The 12,270-nt window shown below is 36.2% G+C and overlaps 1 protein-coding gene across 6 annotated transcripts in view; it reads right to left on the minus strand.

Annotated features, from left to right (window-relative positions):
- The window catches only part of LOC123709375 (fibrosin-1-like protein), a 52,405-nt gene that overhangs the window by 14,130 nt on the left and 26,005 nt on the right, over positions 1-12,270 (minus strand). The gene's annotated exons all lie outside the window — the stretch shown is intronic.

Genomic DNA, 12,270 nt, shown 5'->3' on the forward strand with positions numbered 1-12,270 from the left:
CATTCGGCTGAACGGGTCGTCGACGTCTAGCCCGCCCCGCCCCGCGCACGCGCCGCCCGCCCAAATGCTGTCAACGCATCACCCAAACCGCCCTATGTATGCAGCCTCTTTTACTCGTCGCTCGTTTTATTTATATTTACGTCAGTTTACAATTGTTTTAATATTTTACTATCATCTGTAGTTTTGCGAATTTTAAATAAATTTTATTTTCCTTATATAAGATGCATATTTACATTACAAATTTTGAGACATTTTAAATCTCTGGTTGAACTTACAAACACATTACATTGCGCTTTGCTCGATTCCCTAGTAGCAAAAGCAACAATACAATATCTTTAACCGGTTCTTAAATATTAGTAACTCGAAACAAAAGTAATATTTTGTCAAATAAATTCTTGTTATATGCTGTACATAATATTATTAAAACGTTCCGAGCTCCAGGACCGCAATGCCAATACAATAGCTAGTTACTGTATACGAAACAACATTACAAGCGAAACCGTATAGAAATCTAATAAGCGTGCAAGATGTACAATCGATATCAAATAATGTGCTCCGCTTCGCTCTTATACCGGAACACAAAGGTTCAAATTTGTTTACAGGTATTTGATTTACAAAGCCCACTGTACGTGTTCCATTTCAGCATAAAAATCTTGAATGCGTAGAGATTGCAATAAAATCGGCATAGAATATTCATATCGAAGTCGATGTTATTAAGACCGCTGAGAAATGTTAATTTGGTAATTTATTTGAGATGAAAGGAGCAAAAGAGCTTTAGGGGAGAGTGTGAAATAAAAGGTATGCTCGAAGCTTAGAAAAGAACAAGCGCTGGAATTAATTTGATGGAGTATTAGAACTGTCGTCGGGCGATTTGTTAGTTTTACCCCATGTTTTATTAGTGATTATTTTTATCATTGCAGCGCCTTTATTAAAATTCGATTATTGATTTAAGGATAAAAACATGAAAGTTCCTTAAGCTCAAATAACATAAATGTCAGAAAAACATTACGCTACACACGCTAAGAATCAAACTGGAATGAAATACGGCTCTTTGAGTCAAGCACTTACGTGGAATCAATTCTGTGCCTATAAAACAAAGCCGTTTCCTTGTAAAACAATAGAAACATACGATATTTTAATACAAATAATCAAACATAACAGAATTCAAATCGAAATAGCATTAATTTCAATTTAACATTTGAGTAAACAGATAACAAATTAATTGTTGAATGCTACCGTGTAACCGCATTATGCATGCTTCAATTAACAGTGAAAATATTAATCGTACATAATATTTGACATGAGTACAAATCTATGCTAATAATTTTTATTTCGCTGTCACTAACAGTTAATAAATTTTTGTAAATCTTAGTTTAAATAGCTTTGGGATATCATTCAGGGAACCACATTGTCTTGCATGTTGATGACTTCTCTACCTGAAGCTTTAATGCGAAACCGTGTTTTATTATGATTTTAGGTGGTACCTTGGTTATCAATTAAACGCCCAACCCAAACGCTTGCTTCTTACTAGGCAGTAGTTTATATTAAAGCGACAAGTTTATATTTCAGTAATAATTAAGAAGTAGGAAGTTATCGTGATTTCCTTAATTGTAAAAGTTTTACGTTAATTAATTACGACATCAATCTTTTTGACACATTTTTGTGACCATATTTCCGTCTCACATTTTAATATGTTTGGTATATTTATACACTACATTTATAATCAATTAACAGTTTCCGCGTTTAACATAATTGAATAAACATAACCTTGTAACTTAATGGCATTATAAATGATATATAGCATAGTTTTGTAACGTAGAATTTCACTTGAATATCAAACAGTAAAACATGTAAATTGAATATCTTTAGATACGATCTGATAATAAAATTAATATTCAACGTGTATTTTAATAGCAATTAGCTTTAACTGGACATGATAATTGCTTCCGGCATTGATTGCGTAGATTAAGAGCGGTTCACTTGCAGCCCGTTAATGACGTAAAAACCGCTACTTATCAAGTTTGTGGTGACCGATCTATAAATTACTTTACAAACAATTTTGCGCTATCTGATTGGCCTCGATAGTCGAAATAAAACAGGAATTCGTTGCCGTGGCGATGGATTGACAAAAGTGATTAATACCGGTTCGCTACGAAGCCCTCGGGGTTCGTAATGAAGGGCCGGCCCCGATTTGTGATAAGAATCTAAGCTTTTTCAGCAACCTATAAATTTCCGGTCCCGTATTAATTGACTCGAGTAATTTCAACACTCAATTTACGCCCCTATTTTGTTTACCTGTTATGAAATTGTAGACAAAAGTTGGTTTATATTTCGCAAGCCCGCGCGTAATCCTATTATGGTTTTTCATAACATTCATACGAGATATTTTCGTACGGTAAATGGCGAACAACGACAAACAGGGGTGAGATCCGAATTGGAGGGAATTGGAAATCAAATAACGACAGCGGGATTTATTTCGAACCTCATTCAATTTGCGGTGAACGTATTGTTGAATTGTTTTTTATGTCGACTGTATTTTAAGAGCGTTTGGTTTAACATATTTCCAATTCAATTAATAGTGGAATTAGCTGTACTATTGTCGTATTTTCGGGTTTGATATATTTTATGATTTTGGTAGTGTTTTAAAGTGAAAGCGCGATTTTTTGAAAGCACAATACAAAAGTCACACGTGCACATATTGTGAAATGATATACTAAGCATATTAATACCCTAGTGACTTGTGCTCACGAACTCTGAATGATAACATGAACATCACAAGCGTCTAACGAAACGTTTTTAATACTAAATAATACCTACACTCTTTTTAATCGGAAACCCCACAAGCCGAAATTAAAACAGCTATTTTCTCTTAAAATGCATTGTAAAAATGTGACTCGCCAAAACTAAACAACAATGGAAATGAAAGCAAAAATAGCAGTGGTTTTTAAATTCAAAAACCTTTGTGACGAGCTCGGGGCTCGTGCTAAGCGTCAGTAGTGCACTAAGAAGTTGCAATCAGGATTTGTGACAAAGAAACCAGAGACCGACGGAAATATGCAAGAGCGTCAACGGCACAAAGGGATTCGCCACTCGCCGGGTTTTTGTCAACTTACAATAATCTCATCGCGATCTAGTAACTTGTTATTCGTGATGAAAAAAGCTGTTGACATCAAACCGACAAATGGTTCATTTAGATGAGATCTTGTAAAGATTATATAATTGGCATATTTAATACATAGGTAAATCTAAAGCTACGAAATTAATATTAACTTTACTTCGATTTATTAAAACCGTCAAACGTTATAAACTGATGATAGAATTTAGTGTCAACAGGGGTGCGGAAGTAGGGAGGGGAAATGCAGTCGACGTTGCAGTGTGAGGTGACATAAAAATTTCAACGACTGCGTTGAGTGTTCACAGACATTATCTAACAGTTTGCGAGAATACAGACTCATTTCATATCTTTTGAATGCAAACTTTCCGTATAAATAATGGTCTCTCAACAGTTTTCAGCGTTTATGAGATTTCCATTTCTCACAACATAGAATCTTTCTAATGTCATTTGCCGTTCCATTTACCACACAGGAGGCAAAACGGGAAAAAATAAAGTGCAGCGGTGGCAGGGCAAATGCGAAACTGACGAGGGTCGGAGAATTTCGTTATAGATGTGAATAAATAATAAGTTAGCTCGGCTCCCGCAGAGTCGTACGGCCTTTGTTCCCGGCTATTTTATACGATGGGATTACGCCAGACGCAAGCTCAATTTACTCCACTAATCGACCACCGGATGGACGGTATAAATTACCAAATCGAGTAATATGTAAACAGTACTCGCAATCTTTTCTCTGCAAATGCATTTTACTTGTTCCATTCTCTTAACTGCACGAGCGAAACTCCAAACGAATAAAAAAGCATGGCAACAATCGTTACGTAATTTTCATGCAGGAACAAAGTCGTCTGAAAATGTTCTACATTTTTGATGCTCGTTTCGAATATGTTTCATTGTTGAAGTTGTTTCTTTTCAAACGTTATACGCCGCTGGATTCTTTTACAATATTTTTATGAAAAATACATGTTAAGTTAATAACGAGAATTTGTGATTCTACACATACAAATTATTTTTAACAGTCTGATATCAATTTAAAAGGGCCATTCAGTAATATTAAATTATATTGTAACAAGTTCAATGTAAAACTACAGGATTGTCTCAATAAATACTAACGTAAAATATTTCAGTAAGAATCCTTTAAAAGTGAACAATTAAATCACTCAAAAGAAACCAGACTCAATTAATTCCATCCCAGCGAAAGGATAACTTTATCGCTGAATTTATTATAGAGTTCAGTTTCCAGATGTAAAATACGTTTTGCAAGATTAACCATTGAAATAAAATGCAGTAATAAATTTTCATTGTATCAATGCTCCGGGTATTAAAGGAGAAAAAAGCGAAACAAGCACGCGACTGGTCCAGATGGATGATTTCGATCTTTGGAATGTTTTCGCCGACTGCCAACTGGCTTGTTTGAACATTTGACAGCATCGATCAACCTACGCCAGCGATATGCGATCTCACATATCCTCTAAATCACTGGGTCATTTCGTTTATTTCTTTTATTGTCGATCAAAGAGAGTTCAATTATTTTTGGTATTGAACATCGACATTCAACGATAAAAGTTCGTAAACTACGTGTTTTTAGTTTGCTTTGTACATTTTTTACAACATTTTTAGTCGAGTTAATTTGTAATGTCAGCCATATCAGTGTCGTAGCACGTCAAACAAACACGGGGCTGGCGCTGGCGTAGCTATTTCGTTAACAAAGCGCTGTTCTATAAGAGGATTTGGTCAAAGAGAAAGAGAATTTTGACGCGCTTTGTACGCCAAATTGAATTGAATGTCATGTAGAGCGAGCGCATTCCGTATGCTCAAAGGCAGTGTAATTGCGATCTGGCGGCTTCATTTAAAATGAATTCGTACAAATCTCGGCTAAGTACAGTGCTGAGAGTCGTAGAATAGAGTGTAGGGCGATGTGATGTTTTGTAAGCAGTATTCGCGTTGCAAATCACGGAACCATCCATTCGTGTCGCAGCGAGACTTGGTTCCTTGCCAGACGCTTTGTTTTATCATCCTTCCTAACCGTTTGGCATCTAAACAATGTTTTCATTTAAACGCAATTGATATTTCAATTTATGTCCGCCTATTGCAGCTATTTATACATTATCAAGAGGAAATAAATCGTGGACGTTATGTTTTCACTCGCAACTATTGTGATTGTGCGATAGATTTATTACGTTATAAACCAAATAGTAAAGATAACAAGAATTCCTCAAAGAAGTATTGTGATTACATTTTCGTATAAAGCGGCTAACGTTACAAATAAAAATAACACAGAAAACAATAAGCTTTGATTTTGCAAATAAAATTATAACGTATTAAGAGGACAACAAACCAAAACAGATAAAGACAGTACGTAATAAAAACAGTTAAATTTTAAGGGTATTTTGTCGAGGTTATATCCATAAACTGAGCAGAGCGAGGGTAGACCTCCCTTCCCCCACCGCCTCCTTCTACCCTTACGGTACCAAGTAATGAATAAACTCACTAAACACAATTTCACGATGAGAGTAATCGGCCCACTCTTTAACACTTTGTGCGACTGTGATTTTCGATGTACTAACATTTAGTAGTGCTATTTCATGTTTACTCAATTTAAAACTTCATTTATATAAAAACCACACAACTATTAAGTCGTTAAGAGCTGAGTGTGGCTACGATAATAACACCGTAACAATTTTGCCATTAATTCCTACAGTAGTTAAGTTGTTCATAAAACGAGAAGAACAAATGCGCATGAGGGGCGCTAAGTGTAATTAAAGCGAGGTACTCTGGGACCTACCCTTTCGTATAAAGTAATTCTTGCTCACATAAAACTCAAGACGTAATAGCTTTGGCGACCATTGTAGGGTATTGCTGTATCCAATTTACTCGCTGACCGGTCTTCTGTTATCTTAAGTGGAGTGGACATAAACCACTTCACACCAAAGAGTCGTTTAGAGATCCATTGTCATACGTCAACCCTTTTTACGACGGTGAAAATCTGAACTACATAAAGCAACAAGAGAACGACAATAGTCCTAAGTCACTATCACTTGATATTGTAAAATGCACGTCAAATCAACATTGCTTGCATTACAGTTTTCGGACTTGTTCCATTGAAATGTCGGGTAAAGTTCTGTAACTTCTAGCTTGGTTTTGTTTTCCCGTATAATGTAAAATGTTGTTACCAAGTACTACGCTCTTTTTTGCTATATTTAAAATAAAAGTAGCTTAATGAATAGATATCATACATTTACATTTTTAATGAAATAATTATGATTTAGCTCAGCTTAAGTCAACCTTCAAAAGTTTCCAAGGGATAAAACTTATTGTGAAGTTTAAAAAACTTTTAAAACTTTTGCAGTTGTTGAAATATTTGGCTCCACAAGAACAACACATCTGTTAGAAGTTCATGAAAAGTGCAACACAATCTGCTCTTTTCAGCTCTGTTTTAAAAATACATTAACTTCGGTGACACGAACTGAATATAAAGAGGGAAAACTAAGCGAAACGACGGAGAGCAATGAGGCGATGCATAAAGTCGCTCCGAGACAAAGTATAAAACAACAAAGTGGTCGACGCATCTAGCTCGGCATAAAGAGGGGAATAATCCTGCAACGTACGTTCTAGCGCCGACAACGAGTGTTTTAGCGTCCATATAAAATAATGATCTGTCTTCCCGAGCATTATTCACTTACAATTTACGACACAAGAAAGAGTAAATCTATTTCAGAGTTTATAAGATGCCACCTTGTTGATTTATTTTATTATTTACTAGCTTACGTCTGCGTTGCATTACATTTAAAACAAGGGTTATTTTTTCTTCTAAGTAACTCAATGGAAGGCAAAGTTCATGAAAATTGATTCCCTATAGAGATTATATACACTACTATATGTGTGAAATTACGATGATTTGATGAATGACCGCAGCTTATGACAGCATACGTACATAATAAATCGTAATTGACACTGTAATGCCCTCGTTACGGCCCTTTGCAAAGACAGCCTACCCCTGACAAAATTAATTATTGTGCCAATGAGCGGAACGAAATATCGTTCGCGGACAGGTGAAAACAATAACCCTACAATATAAACTGTCAAATGTGACTACTGGTAGCAGATTAATTTAAACGATTTGTGTTCACGGGCGTGAACCGTCACGATGGTGAAGGTGATAAGTGCGTGGTCGCGATAACATCGGAAATAATTTAACCAACTCAAAACACTAAACTCGGTACGAAATAAACGCAGAGATTTCTTTTAAACTTTCGCCCGAACGCTGATCGGTATCTCGTAAAAAGCGTATCGCCATAACAGACGTTTAGTGGAAGTGGAAGCCGATTTAGTAGTGTCAGGGCGAAGTGGTAATAAGATAAACACGAAACGGGACAAAAACAGTCTTAATGAGCTTGCGAGAATGTACAGAAGATACGTTGATTCCAAACAGCCGCCGGGCGTGGACCGGTTTTGCATGCTCCAATATTAAGGCTCATTTTAATGTCTCTACGTATTCAATGCTAATTGAATTAGAACAGCAAACACTATTCTCGTTAGTACCGCTTACTTAATTAGTGTTCGCCTTATAAGTGCATAACACAATTCTTAACGTATGTCAATTAAATTATTACGGCACGCTGTTGGTTTTTCTCATTGGCTTATTAATAATTTTTAAAGGCCGTCGACAAAAAAATGTCACGGACGTACGGTCTGTAAATATCAACGTCAGATGTAGCCACCGAGAGAGCATTAAGTTAAAACGATCCCAATTAGTTAAGTCTATTAACACGGCGTTGACATCACTCATGAATGCATAATGCGACTATTGTAATGTTTATTTATAATTATGATAATAGAAATCTCGATAAATATTTAAGTAAGATATTGCGGAGTAAGTCGACTTGTTGATGGATATGTGTTATCAGTGCTCTCAACTATCTGAAGGCGTAATGTAAGTAACCTTAGTGCTGGGAACGAGCAATTAATCCAGAAACCGCACGCTCAAGCGACTCCGTCTCGGCTATGATACGATTAATCTCAATGGGTGGGGGAAGCGGTTGTTCGTGTACTTAAACACCTGTCATCCCCCTCATCTCCAGGGATCGCCTAACTTAGATTACTTTATAATAATTCCTCCAAATTTCACTCCAGACGGAATATATAAATTGGCTTTTGTCATACTTGCCGCATTATTAATGGATTACAACATTTCAAGCTGCGGAGTGATATAGTCAACCGCTTTATTACAGTGTCGTCGCGAGCTTAATTTCGTCATTGCTGTTCACCACTAACGATCTTCAATAATTCTACCAAATAAATGAGTGCTGAAACTTTAAATGTTATCTTTGAATTAATAACTGACGTCCCCTTTAGAATATTTCGAAAGCACGATTCCCAACATTGTTTAGTAATGTTAACAAGGTATGGAAAGCTATTTAATACAGGCTGTACTCGCTGTATGGTATATTTACATACAATGTTAAACAAGTTTTATTTCTACTTGTTATCGTTACTTATCAGGCTGTTCTTAAGTGGGATTTCAGAGTAGGATTATAATGATGATCATGTAATTTTTTAAATCTAAATTGTAAAATAAATTTTGTATACTACTATTGTTAGCATAGTTAAAACTCCGTGTTATTTACTGTATCACAACTTGTTTTTTTATTGATTCGATCTAATTTTGTCAAGAAAGAGGCAATATTTGATCAAATATATACCACGTATAGTCGGATGGTAAATAAAAAGTAGGCGCAATTTACGTCAATATATGATGTTAGTATATTTTTTTTACAAGGCATACGATTGTTTTTATTTAAAATACTAGTATAACACACTATGCTACAATAATATTAGATAAATTAAAGCAAAAGCGCTGTAATAATTTCTACTGCAACACGTTTCCAGAGATGTAAATAAATGAGAAATGCAGCATAGAAAACAAACGAGCAAACGTCCACCCGGAACGTGGGCTTTTAAATTCCAGCGTCGAGCCGTAAATAAACGTCATGGCACAGATGCACTAATGCCTATGCGTTATACGGACCGTAGATTGCAACAGTGAATGAGGCTAAAGGCGTTTCGAACTCAAAGCACGTTGAAGTCCGTTTATCAGAGAGCTCACACCGCAGCCGAGCGCAGTGACAAACGGAATCGCAGAGTGCATCCCGAGTGAGCTGCTGATCTGTCGAGAGATATCTCGACCTCGACTCGAGTGCTACGGATAATTACGGCCCTTTGACGACGAAACTTTGTCCACGGCCTCGGACTTATCTATGCAAATATTTTGAGTTACGCGAAAAAAATCGATTTTTAAAATATAACTATTATGATTGGTTATCAGGTTATAAAACACTGTCAGATTTAGTTCCTTATCGGTAATGCAAGTTCCTTGGCGTTTAAGAGATAGATAACAGTGAATAGTGTTTATCCAGTGACACGCATGTAGTTTTTATATCTATCATATTTACTGATACGCAACAACGACAAACGTAAGATAAACACTACGGTTATGATGTTTAATAATGTAGTTATTACAGTATACAGCATTTATATATACGTAATTACAATCTCAGCTAAAGTAATGATAATGGCTATCTTGACACGAAAGATATTAAAATTACAATTTGCTTTAGTTAAAGCGGGGTCTTATTCAAGTCGAGCCGGTTAGCGCGACAGCATAATACGAATCTGAGAAGTTTTCAAGCGAGCAAGCTTGCGGGAGTCGAAGGGCGGTGTAGCGGGATTGGGGAGGCTTGTTATTACACCCTCTCACCTACGCAAGGGGTTTCAGCTCCGTACTGTCGCACAAGATTAAGACGCTCCTCGCTTTACCGTTAACGCTCTGCCTTCCGTTCTACTCGTTTTGAATAGCGTCAAGAGCTCTCCTCTTTCTCTCCGCTTACTTTAATAAAACACGATCGGTTGTATATTCTTTAGTCGACTGCAAACTGCACTCTCTAATGTTTACAATAACTTCAAGTTCATAAGTCTACTTTTATATAACATTCATAACATGAATAAATGTACACAAGAAACGATACGACCTTTACGATCACGTCACGAAAAACCAAAGAATAAAGAAAATCATCTATATCGTACAAGAAGGGCCATAAAATATAAGCTGCTATCAAAAACCATTTATATTAGGCAGTTATGTTTCGCCACTTCGGTTATAAATAAAAGTGCTGAAGGAAATCCAGATAAGACGGGAACGAAATAAGTTAAACCGAATGGGAGAAGGCATTATCATTGGCAAGCTCGGAACAAAGAGAATGTGGATAGCGAGCGTACGAGAGTACTTTATAGGCGCGTAAATATGTTTTATATCTTCTACTGTCTGTTATAGACTGGCGCGCCGCCGATCCATTCTGAGGGCGCTCCACCTCCCGCCACCCTCGCCAGTCGAGCGGAGGGCTGCTTCGCTCTCGGAAATGCCGAGCTTTAATAAAACATATATTTTTCCGAGCGAGGAAAATACTGGGGAAACTCGCAATTTGTTCTTTCACTTTATGCTCGTTTACAAGACAAAAGTGGAACATTCCAGAAACATTATGTTAATCACGCAGTTACGTACATAGTTTATTGTAATTTGTAAAATTTATTTGAAGAACGTTTCATACGTTATGAAAGGGAAATAAGGCGCGGGGGATGGAAGATTGCGTGTAATGGGAGTGAGAAGTCGTAAAACGTTCGTATAGGGTGTTTATGCCGTTGATCATTAGGATTGTACAATGTAGTGGTAGTTGACGGTGCCGCGATGACCCTTATCTTGAATGCGCCAGTGTTGGCGCGGGTGTGGCCGATTTATTACGGTTCATGTCGGCACGCCGCTACTGAATTTAATCCTCCAACTTGGACACTAATTGTATTGCGTCTCAACTCTCAAACCACTGTTCTTGGATTTATGTGCGGTTTCAACGCATCCCATAACAAATAAAATAATATATTGCATATCGAATTAATAATCAGCCGTGGAGATTAAATTCTTGTTGCTGAATACAAAGAGTCTTAAGTGGTCGGTTGAAAGAGAGCCGAGGAAAATTTGTTACGAGTTACAGTAAAACCGCGAACTCCCACCGCACCCAGACTCCATAAAATATTACAGTAAATGAAAGAAGCTCTTTCAATTAACTGAGGCAGGTTTGCGTAAGGTAAATCCTGGCAAGAGGCGGCCGACAGTGCCGCGTCGGGAAATATTTCTTTTGGAGCGATTTAACTTTAAAACGTTAAGTTCTATTAGATGTGGAATTTCAAAGTAATTAGTGTACGTGAGAGCGGAAAACGTTTATATTTATATGCTCAAACAAATTGTATTTAAATGGTAACCTGTAAAATACTATTTGCTAGGGAAATTCTTTTAAGTTTCTCTGAGGAAGTTTGTGTTACTTATTAATGATGTCTACAAGGATAATGAAGGATTACACGGATTACCATATTTTACGAGACAATTCACTGCAATATTTTATAGATTTAATGTTTGTTTGACAAAACAACAAAACATTTAATAATTAATTTAGAATCGAAAGTTACGTTAAAGAATACTAAAGGGCGATTGTATATACACTTAGGATATAAATAATGTAATAATGAAGTTTTATTTAAACGAATATTATTCGCATAAACACAGAATATATACCTTTGCTTAATTATAATATAATCATAAAAATATTTAATTACTATCATTTTCTTACAAAGATCATGTTTTGATTAATGAAGGTAATATATTCTTTAAGTCGTGAGTCTTATCATAAACAGACTTAATCTGCAATGCAATATCCTCTCAATAATATAGTACACGTAATTTGATAGCTTTTTGTTCGATCGATTGTCTCGTTGCTATGAGCTTGTCAAGTATTCATGTTCTTATTAATGTGTCTGGAATCCCCCTAAGCGGTGAGCAGATTGCGTTCACCTCGCTCTAATCGACTAGAAGTGATACCTATGATGAATGATGATGAGATTTACACGTATTGCTGACCGTTCTAGAATATGTTCAATTCAGATAATAATTTTTATAGCAGGTAATAACCTGATGTTCCATACAACAAAAAATTGAATTAGGTCGTAATCTTTAATAACAGATATGATTATACGGAAAAAGTCAATCTCAGCAACGAAAATTTTGTTCGATTACTAACTAACTGATTCAAGGAAGCATAGAGCAAATTAAGACCTTG

This window comes from Pieris brassicae, chromosome 5, assembly GCF_905147105.1.
Source record: "Pieris brassicae chromosome 5, ilPieBrab1.1, whole genome shotgun sequence".
NCBI lineage: Eukaryota > Metazoa > Arthropoda > Insecta > Lepidoptera > Pieridae > Pieris > Pieris brassicae.